The sequence below is a fragment of the Hydra vulgaris genome, chromosome 11 (genome assembly GCF_038396675.1).
Source record: "Hydra vulgaris chromosome 11, alternate assembly HydraT2T_AEP".
Classification (NCBI taxonomy): Eukaryota; Metazoa; Cnidaria; class Hydrozoa; order Anthoathecata; family Hydridae; genus Hydra; species Hydra vulgaris.
Window position 1 is genome coordinate 34,201,879 of NC_088930.1, and position 14,270 is coordinate 34,216,148.

The 14,270-nt window shown below is 29.1% G+C and overlaps 1 non-coding gene across 1 annotated transcript; it reads right to left on the minus strand.

Annotated features, from left to right (window-relative positions):
• Nucleotides 1–3,376: 3,376 nt before the first annotated feature.
• Nucleotides 3,377–3,449, minus strand: trnaa-agc (transfer RNA alanine (anticodon AGC)). Its single transcript has one exon. It is a non-coding gene; the product is annotated as a tRNA-Ala (tRNA).
• Nucleotides 3,450–14,270: the final 10,821 nt, after the last annotated feature.

The following is a 14,270-nucleotide window of genomic DNA, read 5'->3' on the forward strand; positions in this document are numbered from 1 at the left end:
CGCAAAAAGTCTAAAAAACGATATTCACAACATTTTCCTAAAAAGTGCTCAGCAAACTTTACGCAAGAAAAGTTACGTCTGCTATTTTCTGACTTGAGTTTGGCGTAACTTTGAATCATCTAAAAATATTTAAAAATGGCGTTTTTATTATTATAAAAGATTTCAGATTTTGTTTGTTATTGCCAATAAAATATAATTTTATCTTAATTTTATACTCCTATACGTTAAGTTATTTATTTAAATAATACAACTATAGTTTTTTTTTTAACAACAGCAACAATAGCAGCATATTTACCAAAACTTTAGATGTACTACATAAACTTGTTTTATAAAACTTGTTTTCACCTTAAATTTAAGGTTAAAAAAATATACACACAATCTATATAATCGATAGTTCACTCTCTCATAGCCTAGCTAAAACAAGGAGAGCGACCATAGTAGGGATATATATTAGATAGCTTTGTAGTATACCAATAACTTATTAAATATGTTAACTTAATAACTAGTTATTGTCATACATCAAAACTATATGATGTATCCATACTATATTAACTTATGGTTGTATCTATACTATACTATCTATACTATATTATACAAAAATATATACAATAATATTATTGAAGTATTTACTTTAACTTGCATAACTAGCATAAAGAGAGAGAGTCTCTCTCTCACTTTATAAATTAAAAAAAATATATTTTCTCTCTCTGTGCGAGAGAGAAAATATTCACAAAAATATGTAATCAATTCATTAGTTTTTCAAATATCTGTTTTTTTTAAATTTATAAATGAGAATAAGACTATCAAAATACAATAATGCAAAAATTATATCTGAGTAATCAGGCTATTGAAATAAAAAAGTATTATAACCTAAATATTAAACTTACTTTAAATAATGACGCTATGTTTTTCGATAATTTCAATTATTCAAAGGTATAACAATATTAAGATTATTTTGAATAATAATGCTCTGTTTTTAATTATTTCAATTATCAGGAGATATTATTAATATCTATGGATAATTTAAATTATTAAAAAAAAGAGCATTGTTTTTTAAAGCCTAATTTCTTGATAAATAATATTGTTATTTGCAAATGATAAACATATTCTGTAATAGTTTAAATTGTTTTGGTAGATCTTTTTTATTTTCGTATATCTAAATGAAATCTCATTGTTGTAGTTTGTAATTGCAAAGAGCAGAAGTTCCATAAAAAGTTCCTTGATCCACCAGTTAGTCCAAATGGAGTGATATTGCTTTTCACAATTCAGTAGAATTATTATCTGTTGCTGTTGAAAATAGCATTACAACTCTTGAGATGACAGCATATTGCTCACACTGGTTGTAGCTATTAGATTGTACTGTATTTGGTGTCTTGAAAACCTACTACAAGACTTGTTGTTGTGATTTAATCAATACTTGCTTTGTCAAAGAGTCAAACTTTTTTATACTGCATGTACCTGATTCACAAAATTAACTTTACGCTATCCATCAAATATAAAAATCATGTTTTTATTCGTGCAAATATGGTACCATAAATTCTCAATCTAAAATATCACTGAAAAAAAAATTACAAAAAACAAGTGGGTTTTAATTCAAACTCAACTTTTATTAATTAATACAATTGAAACATTTTCCATAACATATTATGAAAAATACAATGTATTTTTCATAGTATGTTACGGAAAAGTTGTTGAACTTTTGCTTATGTTTTCAAAATGTTTCTTATATTTCTGACAATAGAAATTTTATTTATAAATAGTTTCAAATATGCTAGAATGCAATTAAATGTATTTCTTGAACTTATTGAAGCAATTTCTTTATTTGAAATGAAACTGTCATTCCCTATTGCAAATAAAGGTGTTTTTGAATCAAGTCAATTATATGATAAAACAAGACCTCTAAAAAGAAATTTTAACAATTATCATGATGTTTTCTTATACCTTAGGGTATGAGAAGTAAGAATGAAAACAAGAAGTTAAAAAAAACACTTTCATTATTTTATGAACGTGAAATTTTATGCTAAACTAAAGTATTTTGTTTTAACTTCCTGAAGCAATGCAAGACAAGTTGCATGATCTGATCAGGGGTGAACCCATACCTTTTTTAGTACTATAGGACCGCTATGGGCGCCAAAAAAATGCCTCAAAATATTAATTTTATGTTATTTTTCTTTTTCTTTTTATATTAAAAATAGAAAAAAAAGTACTTTTAAATGCTAGTTTTCTGTATAATTTAGCTAGTTTATTTAGCCAGTAACGTTTACAAATAAGGTTACTGGCTAAGGTTAAGGTTACAACTAATGGGCATTCACTGATGGCATCATACAGGAACCCGAATAATTATCTTATATAAGCCCAGGATAATACAATTTATATTACCCATTTGGATTTGAATAAATATGCCCAAATTATTTCTTAATGAGTGCTTGTAATGTTTATATTTAAAATAATAGATGTGTAGCACTTTTTTAATAGTCGATATCTCATTTAAAAAACCAACCGACTCCTATTTGTTCCATTTTTAATCCAATTATTAATTATTTTGATTATTTTGCTAATATATACTCAAAATAGATTGAAAGAATGTTTATGCTATATATGCTATTACTTTCAAAAGTAATTGCACGTATATGCTATATGGGGCTATTCAAGTACAACGAAACACTTTTTTGCTGTTTTTAGACTCTCTTCTTTGTTTATGTAACATTTTAACCAATCTATCCATGCCCTATTTGTGACGTAACATTATTTTTAAACAAAACTATCTTTGAGTTTGTACTTTTATGCTAATGGTTTACTATTCCGCTGTGATTAGAATTTAAATTTAAAAAATTTTGTCATGTTACACTGTGGCTAAACACCCCCTCTCCCATGTGATATTTGGTGACACTTTCAAACACCTCCAACCCATATAAGAATGTCACGTATTATTTGAATAGCCCCTATATGGTTTTGCTACATTTTTAAATATAGCAACAACAACAACAAAAATAATAATTGTAAGTAAATTTAAGCCCTGTCTTTTAAAAAGAAATATTTACTGTTTGGTCACATTTCCTTGTGTGTCTTAATTAAAAAAAAAATTAGTGATACTAACTAATTCCTTTATACAAATAGTTATAAAATATTTGCCTTAAATTTTGGGTAAGTTATTGCGTAAGTTTTTGCCTAAGTTTTGCGTAACTCATGCGCAACCTTAACTTTACGCAAATGCTGCGAAAAAGTTGTGAATACCAAATAGTTACGCAAAAAATATTTTGCGTAAGTTTTTCGTAACTTTTGCTCAGCTACGCAAGAGTTACGCAAATGTTGTGAATCCACACCCTGAAATGTTCAATTTGATTGCATTTAAAATGCTAAAATGTAAAATAAAATTTGGAGAACCGGGGCATCGATCCCCGTACCTCTCGCATGCTAAGCGAGCGCTCTACCATCTGAGCTAGTTCCCCACAACGATGGCTTAAAAATTTGTTTAATTATATTAAAACATTAACATCATTGTTTTATTGCTAATGATTATTTATTTTTACAATAAAAAAATTGTTATTCAATAACAATTTTTTTTAAACATTAAACAATAAACAATAGATTATTGTTTTATTGCTTATGATTCAGGAATGTTCAATAACAAGCTTTCGCTACTTGTTACCAATTGTAATCGTGAGCTGCAAAAACCACACATACTACAAAATTAATGTCCTTGACGAGTTAAAGAAAAACCCTTTTATTTCTTAATGCACTATTTCGCTAACTCTGAGTTTGCCAAACAATTTCGCGTAACATATTTTTTCGAGTAATGGTAAAAAAATTAAAAATATATAAAAATATATAAAATATAATAAATGGTCCAACTTCCTAAAATTAATTTGATAGCGTAAACAATGCGTTTTTCTTAACATGTTAAAAACTTATTTTTGCTTACTTCACAAAAATATGTAATCATGAAATATAATGGTTTAATATATAAAGTACAAATATAAAACTAGTGTTTATTTATAATAAATTTCTATTGTTATTATTACCATCTTAAGTTACCCCCCGTTTTTACGGAAATCTTGAAACAAAGGTAAAACTCTTACAAGCGTTAAGGGAGACCGGGGCACGTTGGCCCGCTTTTTTTGTGTAACTTTTTAGCTTTTTGTTTTTCAATTTTTTTTGGGAAAAAGTTTGACTAGTCCCTAGACTATCCGGAAAAAACATTAAAAAAAGTTCATAATAGCTTTTCAACACATTTAAAACTGTTTTTGTTAGGTCATATCGGGTGCGCCAACCTACCCCGTTATCGGGGTAGGTTGGCCCAAGGATTGGGGCAGATTAGCCCACATACAACTTATGGCAGACTTTGAGTGGCAGACTTTGAGGTGGGAAAACGTTCATTGAGCAAAAACAACTTCATAACTTGATAAAAAAAATTGAAACAACTTTAAAAAAATAAACTACAAAAAAATGAAGGAAAAACAAAATACAACAATAACATTTTATTTAACAACAGTGTAAACATTTATAATATAACCCCATTATAAACACTTCTATTTAATGGTTGTAATTTATGACTACAGTGTGCTGGAAAAGATAAAAGTGTGATACCATTTTCTTTACAAAAATCAAGTACTGCAGCATCAAGATGAGAGCTGAGGTTGTCAATCAATACCAGACAAGGGCGATCATTGAAACAACGTGGATGCATAGAAAAATTTTTGATATATTTAAGAAAATTTGTCTCTGTCATCCATCCTGAAGAATGTGCTGATCCATCACATCCTATTGGTCCAACACAAATAAAGTGAGATTTAAAATTAACTCTGCGAAAGATAAAATATGAAGGTATGCTATTGCCAATTGCACTAACCGCCAAAGCAATAGTCACTAATGCTAATCTTTCTACTGATGTTACTCAACCTATCTGGCAAAAGCCTCTACGTGCAACAACAAAATCAGGCCGATGCACTATTGTGATTCCAGTCTCATCAATGTTCCAAATGTCTGAAGCACTTAATTTTAACCTAGTCAAAACATTGCTTAAGTTGTCAAAAAATAAATTTACATTATGTTTATTAAAACTAGAGCACCAAGCTAAACTTGTTGCTTGAGGAGAGCGAATAGAAAGCTTTGGATGCTTTTTTAAGAATCCGGAGAACCAATCACTACCAGCAGATTGTAGCTCTATCCATGAGTGAGGAATTTTTCTGCTACAAGCAACAGCATATGTATAAGCAAACCAACAAACTTCTTTAGGAGAAAGACTTTGGTCTTTCTCCTAAAGAAGTTTGATGGTTTGCTTATACATATGCATATGTAAATATCACTTGCTTTCATTAGGTATTCTTCAAGCAAAACTTCCTGCTCAGGTTCAAATACCTAAAGAAATATAAATTATATATTACCATTAGACATAAACATTAAAATCATATTTGGTATCTGTCCCAGTCTCTTAAAAAATTCAAAATTTTAAATATATCAAAGCAGTGTTTTATATTGAAGTATCTTATTAAATGTCTAAATAAGTTACAGTACTAAATTAGTTAGAGAAAATAGAAATATCTGAAATCTTTTGGTTTTGTTGCCAGGTTTTTTTTTATCTAATTCAGATGATACTAAATCTCTCCCTATAGCTGCGTTATCAGGCGTATGTTCTGCATTAGGCTTATTTACTGTTGCAGTAACATCAAACTCAAGTGTGTTATCATTGTTAGAATTTGAAAGAATCACTTGGCAATCAAGTTCTACTTCAGTTTGAACCGAAGCATTAGATGTAGATGGCAACCTTTTAAATATGCAATACCTTCCTACAGTTTTACGTGGTATATTAAGTTCTCTACTAACTGCTCTAGTTGATCTTTTATATTTTGTAACTTGTATCACTGCCAATAACATTGTTTCTTCTGGCACTTTTCCACGTTGTAACTTGCAAATATAATTTTGTACCATTTTTAGGTAGGTTTAAAAATAAAATGCAAAAACCAAAAGTACATTACTTTATTAGACGTTTTATATTTAACCATTTCTTTTTTATTTAATTATTTATATACCTGCATACTTATATATTGAAAAAAATACATTTTATATTTTTCTATTTTAAAATACTAAATACTTATTTACTTTTAATCATTAATAATTTACAAAACTCATGTAGGTACGTGAGTACAAAATTTTAAATTGATTGAATACTATAATGTTATATATCATTAGAAAGAGAATTATTACAGTATTTTAAAGGTGAAAAAATTATCAAAATCAAACTATTGGTTCAAAAGTTATGACGGTTTAAGTACCGATTTTTCTATATATGGATTTGTTGAAGAAACTATGGTTAAAATAATGTTTTTCTTCACTTAAATTGTCATAACTTTGCCAATTCTTATCGAAATACTAATATCTTGATGTCAAAAGATAGGTGTAAGAGTGGGCTACAATTTTATGAGTAGAGGTGGGTGTGGTGGCGATGGTTTAATACACCCTACGATAAAAAACGACTTGATTTTATAATTATTCATATCTTTACTAAAATGAGTAAAATTAGTACACAATATAAAATTATGTTATACAATCTTACGTATAAAAGTGGTGTTTCTATTACGGAAGGAGCGTATGCCCACCACCTACCCACTCCCACCTCTCCCCCAACCTTAAAAAAATAAATTATTATTTTCAAAATTTGAACAATAAATTTAAAAAATAAATTATGAAATTGGAAATAAATTAGAATTAAAAAATAAATTCATGCCAGACAACCATCAAATATGGGAGATGAATGTAAAACTCACAGTAGATATAATGATGATGTTTTAGTATTATAATATCAAAAAATGTTTCAATTCTTGAAATATCTGATTGAATATTTAAAGTACAACAACAAAGAAGTAAAAAAACATATTCCACTAGATTAAAAGATACATTAGTGGTGCATCCATGGTCATAAGAGAGTGGAATTTTAATGCCCTTTCCACTTCTAACCAAAAATTATTATTTAATTGGATATATATTACTAAAAAAGTCATACAACTACTATTGTGGAGCTATAAGTCAATTGGCTTTAAAAAATATGTCATCTTTCTAACCAAGTATAGCAAAAACCTATAATAAAGTCTTTCATGTAATTATTACATTAACAGAAGTAAGGACCATACAGTATAGTTAACAAGCTAGCCATTTTGTTTGCTTAACAAAAAAAAAAAATAAAGTATAACTATTTTAAAAATAATATATTATGTTTTTGTCTTGGCTTTTAGTGAGTGATTAAAATGATTAATTCCAGAAATGAAACTATGTTCATTGCTTACCTATATTCATTGCTTACCTTAACTATGCTCTGGCTTTCCTTCACCACGTGAAGGTAAGCCAGAGCCGTCTATCAAAAAATTTAACAAGTCACAACACTTGCTGTAATATTTAGGCAAGTCACAACACTTGCTATATAATTTAGGCAAGTCACAACACTTGCTATGTAATTTAGGCAAGTCACAACACTTGCTATGTAATTTAGGCAAGTCACAACACTTGCTATGTAATTTATGCAAGTCATAACACTTGCTGTATTATTTAGGCAAGTCACAACACTTGCTGTATTACTTAGGCAAGTCACAACGCTTGCTGTATTATTTAGGCAACTCACAACACTTGCTATATTATTTAGGCAAGTCACAACACTTGCTGTATTACTTAGGCAAGTCACAACGCTTGCTGTATTATTTAGGCAAGTCACAACACTTGCTATGTAATTTATGCAAGTCACAACACTTGCTGTATTATTTAGGCAAGTCACAACACTTGCTGTATTACTTAGGCAAGTCACAACACTTGCTCCATTATTTAGGGAAGTCACAACACTTGCTATATACTTTATGCAAGTCACAACACTTGCTGTATTATTTAGGCAAGTCACAACACTTGCTGTGTGTTAAATTAATTAAATTGTAACTCACCGGAAACAACATCAGCAGCAAGCTGGATCTTTTTCATGCAATAGTCATCAGCTTCAGTATCAGTTTCATCATCTTTCCAGTAAGAAATGGTGTAAATAAAGTTGTTTTTTCTTTGATTTTTTTACTCTGCCGCTATATGAAAAACTTTTGCATGTCTTTGGATCGTACCATTCATGTTCTAGAGTCTTCCCAACAATTCTATCTGACATTTTCTATATCAAATAGTTGGTCATAGTACAAGTGCTTATATGAATTAATAATTTCGTCAAAAATCAATTTAGATAGGTCACGCTCTAACTTCTTTTTTTATCCATTTTTTGGCGCTTGATTTTTTGTCTTTTGCAAATCTCATTTCCTACTTTGCATCGATGCAGTCGATTTGTAAATCTGTTTTTACGTGCTACATTAATTGACCATTTAACAATCTTTTCTCTTAAACTTAATACTAGAGTGTCTAGATAGTCGACAGTCCTATTCTTTTTTGATCTTAGTTTGCAAGAGATATAGCAAGTTGTTGCATTAGTCGCCCGTACTTTTGCATTAGTAGCCTGTACATATATATATATATATATATATATATATATATATATATATATATATATATATATATATATATATATATATATATATATATATATATATAAACCTTACCAACAGTAACGGATGAAGATGATACTAAAAAATAAAAAGACAATACACAAAACAATCTTACAATTATTTTATAATTAAAACCATACTGAAAAATAATATATAAACCTTACCAACAGTAATGGATGATGATGATACTAAAAAATAAAAAAACAATACACAACATAACCTCACGATTATTTAGCAATTATAATCATTTTGAAAAGTAAGAATATATAAATCTTACCAGCAGGAATAGACGACAGTGACACTAAATATGAATTAAATGGCATAATACAAGTCTCCCTCCATAAATATATATATATATAAATATATATATATATATATATATATATATATATATATATATATATATATATATATATATATATATATATATATATATATATGTATATATATATATATATATATATATATATATATATATATATATATATATATATATAGTTTATATATATATATATATATATATATATATATATATATAGTTTATATATATATATATAGTTTATATATATATAACAATTTTATATATATAAAAATTCTCTCACCAATTATCGAAGTAAGGTTTGCTAAAGATAAAGAAAATAAATTAAAATTGTTGGAATGTGAATAGAATATTTTTAAACTTTAAAATACACTTGCTTCGAGTTATAACATCTTTACAACGGTGTATTAACAAATTAGGGGAGACCGGGGCTAGTTGGCTCGGTTTTTATTCTATGAGCTCTGTAGCCCTAACAATACATTTTTTTTTAAATATAGTGTAGTCTTAAAGAGTATGGATTAGGGTAACTTATAAAATTTGCATTCATTTACAAAAAAAAATTCTTGGGGCCTTTTCGGGCCCTCAAAAAAAAAAAAAAAATTTGCGCTAACTTACCCCACCACGGGGTAAGTTGGCACAAACTTTAAAAATGATTATTAATGCACTATTAAGTGCAAAATTATTAGAAATATTTTTACTATTAAGTTTTGCAACAATTTTATCCCAAAATTTAATATTACTTTTAGCTGGTACCAAATATTACTCCGTATAAAAGCCAAACAGTAGCCCACATTTTATCCGTGATAACAAAAACGAAATAATTTTTTTTTTTAATTTTTTTGTAAGAATAATTTTTTTTAATATTGTTAAAAATTAAAAAAAAAAAAAATAATAATTTTATAAAAATACATGTTTTTTTCCATAGTAAATGCTATGAGCCAACTTACCCCGTGAAAAATTTCTCAACTTACCCCGAAAGCTTTTTTTTTAATAAACAGTCTATAGATCCTGAAAAACGGCAGCTTTGAAAAAAAAGTCTAACTAGATATAGTAAACCAATTGTGACTGGAACTTTTACAATAACTTTTTTTTTCATACAACTAACTATTTTCTTTATAAAGTAAAAAGGAAGCGATGTTCTAAAAGTTACGATTTTGTCCAAAAAACGCATAAATCTCAATATTTCCCATGCGCATGCGCAAGTTTTGACAATACTTTAGTGAATGATGAAATGGTCAATAAGGAAGTTTCTGTGTTATTTTTGTCATTTTCTGATGAAAGGCTCTGAAGATAAACGCAGTTCGTCAGCTTACCCCTGCGGCCAACTAGCCCCGGTCTCCCCTATACACTTTGAAATATTGAAACCTACAAAACTTTCATATTTGTTTGCCATATTCACCTAAATGCTAATTTTAAATTAAAACATTTACTTGAAGTTTATATTTGTAATGACGCATCAATTAGTTATATTTTGAAACATATAGAAACCTATGAAACTTACGTATCTGCTGGCCATACTCACCTAAATGCCAATTTTAAATCAAAACGTTTATTCAAAGCTAACAAGGAATACTAACACAGCATACAAATACTTATTAATGATATAGTAACTAAAACAATTTAAACCAGTTTTACTGATTGTTTGTTCTAATTTGTCTACAGAAAAAAAAAGAATGACTTAATAAAATGTAAGTATTAGGTATACAAAAATACAACTAACAACAATCTACATAGGCATAATAAAGAACTGTATTTGAAAACTAATAGTAAATGACTAAATACTAAATTAATTCATATAATAGGGATATAATTGACTGATCCTCTCTAAAGCAAGTTCATCTAAACAAAAATTAAATTAACTTTATTTTTACAAAGAAAATTAACTACTGAGCTATTGAAAAAAGAAAGTAACTAACTGATGTTGTTGGATGACGCCATTTTACAACTTTTAGCATCTAAAACACCGAAAGAAATATTTAAGTTATACATAAAGGTTTAGATAGTGGCCAAATAGTAATTTAAAAACAGTTAAATAAATTTATATAAAAATAACTTATTTATTAGTTATATATAATCTAAAGGCATTCCTTGTTAAATAAAGACAACGTTCAAACTTCAAATTAGATGATTCATAACTAATTTGATTCATATCTAATTTATATTATGAAAATGATATGAAATACTATGTGAAACCTTTATTTTTTTTCTCCATTTTGACAAAATTTTTGTTTCTAAATGAAATATAAAATTTAAGTCTTATTTTATTATTTCCTGAAAATCGTTTTAATAAAACAATTTCTTTTAAATTTACAGATATTTTAATCATATTTTCACTATAAAGTGTCTAGGTTTATAATATCAATTTATGACATTAGTCAAGTATTGCTAATAATATTAGTAATATGAATGCTATATACAAAAATAATCAATGAACCTCTCTGTCTCCCGCGCTAACATCAGTAAATGTAAATTAGGTAACAAAAGTGCAGCAAGAAATAGGGTAACTGCTACATAATATTTTTCAACGAAATTTGGCAAGTGCATAGATAAATGAATAACTTAAAAATAAAAATTGAATAGAAAAAAAACTATATGCTGGACATTAATTTCACCACAGAAGTACGACCAAAACATTGATATCAATAAACTTGTTAATATATCAATTAAGTATAATTATAACCAAATCGAAAATGAGCTTCAACTATTCTACTTTCTAAAAATAATCTACGTTAATAACGAATACTAAAAAGTTATTCCGGAAAGCCTTCCTTAAACACGCTAACTTTGAAGAGACTACGAAAATCGTGGCACAAAATTTTAGCACAAAATTTGGTTTCGTAAAACGCAATTGTCATATACCTAAACTCATGCCATATTAAATTTATACATCATATATAAATTTAAAAGTTAAGCATGAAAAGTTAAGTGTGTAAAGTATTAAATTTATATATGTAAGTATAACTAGAATGAAAAAGTTTAAATATTAATTAAATTTACATATATAAGTTATATTATAAGTTAAATGATATATATCATAATATATAAATATATACAATATTTAAGTTTAGACATATGTAAATCTAAGTTAAAATTACTTTTTATAATAAGACTATTTATCCAAATTTAAATATTATGTATACGAGTGATATTTTCGTATTATCGACGTATAAAACCCGCAAAAACGTATAAAAACAAATGCCAATTTGTTTATGACGCTTATTTCTGATCTAATATGCGTTACAAGTTTTAATACTTTTATAACAAAAACAGTTTTTCCGTCACAAATTTACCCGAATTATTTTTAAAATCTACGGGGCAAGTTGGCCACATGGCCAACGTGCCCCGGTTGCATCGGGCCAATCTGCCCCATTGTCACGTTTAGAGTATGAGCAACTTTCTCCTTAAACCATCAACAAATTTTGTGGAACATTATATACTAAAATAATCCTTACACTATAAGCTTTAAATATGGCACTTAAATAATGCTGTACTGTCAAACGTCAGTGAGTTAAACTAGTTTTTCAAAATTTACAAGATGTTTTTTTGAAAAAAAAAGGATTGAATTACTAGCAACCTTCACTTAGATTCCCAGCTTGTTAAAACGTCTAGCCTTTGAATAAACTTGAATGGGCCAATCTACCCCGTAGGCCAACGTGCCCCGGTCTTCCCTATGAGTTTTCGTATATTTGGTTGTTGAGATGGTTGAAACAAAGCTCTTTCTATGAGCTATCAGATGGTCATAAACAGGGTCGCCACCAGCATAGAAAAGGTGCAGACGAAGATTCCTACAAACCTAAAGAGATGAGCGTAAAGTATGTCGTAAAAGTATCCAAAAGAACATCAGTGGAACTAGTGGTAGTGTGCGTGAAAGCCTTTTGCTCGCTCTTCGGCATCACAAAAAACCGTGTAGAAACAGTTCGCAAAGCAATATCATTAACAGCTGAGTTGGAATTAGAATTAGTGCTTTTAATTTGATGTTGATTTGATTGTTGATTGTGTGGGTTTTTCCTCGCAGGTCATGCACCACATAGATGGAAATTCATGTGGTGATGGAAGATGATGTTTTAATTGCTCTGCATTAGGCTAAGCGTTTTAACTTAAGCTATTCTTTTTTTAAAATAAAAGTGATCGATAGTTCTTGACTAATTTTATGCCCTGATAATGTGATATTTTTTTTTTCCCCCTTATTTCCTTTTTTTTTTCCCGCAGGTTAGCTATGAATCCTACAAGACACTGTTTAACACAAAATTCAACATTGGAATTGGTTACCCACGAAAGGACACTTGTTCTACATGTGACGAATTCATCGTAAAGTTGCAGCATGTGGATGGCGACATCGCCAACGCCAAGAGCAATGGCAGAGATGTTGCTGGTCTGAATAGCAAAAAAACTGAAATATTAACGAACCACGGGCTGTATAAACACAAGGCCCGTACATTCTACGACAGGAAAGCTGCAGCTAAGGAAAGGGCAAGAAAATGTGACAAGTTTGAAGTAATCTGCTTTGTATATGTATACATATGATGAAACAGTAGCAAAAAAGGGTGCTGACGACGTTTGTTCACTTCTTGCTGACTTCATCCGCAGCTACATTTCTATAGCTGTGGACGAAATCAGTTTCTTCTGCGACGGGTGCAGTGGACAAAATAAAAACTACACAGTGATAAGGTTCTTATACAATCAGGTACATGAGCGCAAGAGATGCCACTAGTACATGGAGTGCGATAGAGACTTTAGCAATGTCAATCTTTAGCAAAGAATGTAGACTTGCCAGAGGATTGGTTAGCAGAATTTGCAACTGCCCGATCACGTCCAACACCTTTCACGGTCATCAGGGCTACACAGGACATGTTCTTCGCCTACACAATGTACTTAAGACTGTCTTAAGCCGCATGTCCAGTAAAAACACGCCTAGTTAGGAAATCCACTTTTTGGACTCCCGTTCATTGCTTGTTCTCTACAGGGATTCGTGGAATGGTGCGTTTGTGTCTGCTGTACTAAAAATAACAGGGACTCAGCGCGGGAAGAAGCAGCTACAGATGTCTGTCCTTACCAAGTTGTATGAAAATGGTCCTCTGCCCATCAGTTCAGAAAAATATAAAGACCTTCAAGTATTGAAAAAGTTTTGCAGCCCTACAAATTATCAGTTCTTCGATGAGCATCCTCATAGTTGATCAGACACTGATAGAGCAAACCCAGGTCATGAACTCAGTGATTCTTCGGTGAATGAGGATTGAATTGGTTATGTTGAATCCCTTGTTTCATTAAAACATTGCAATTGTAACTTGTTTTATTTTTCCTACTTTATTCTTGTGTGCCGTTTGTGTATGTTATGCAGATGTCATAAAATTAAGCTTTCTGTAAATCACAAAAAGTGTCTCGCTTTGGTTGATTTATATGGAATTTTTTTTATTTATAAAGATTGATTTATA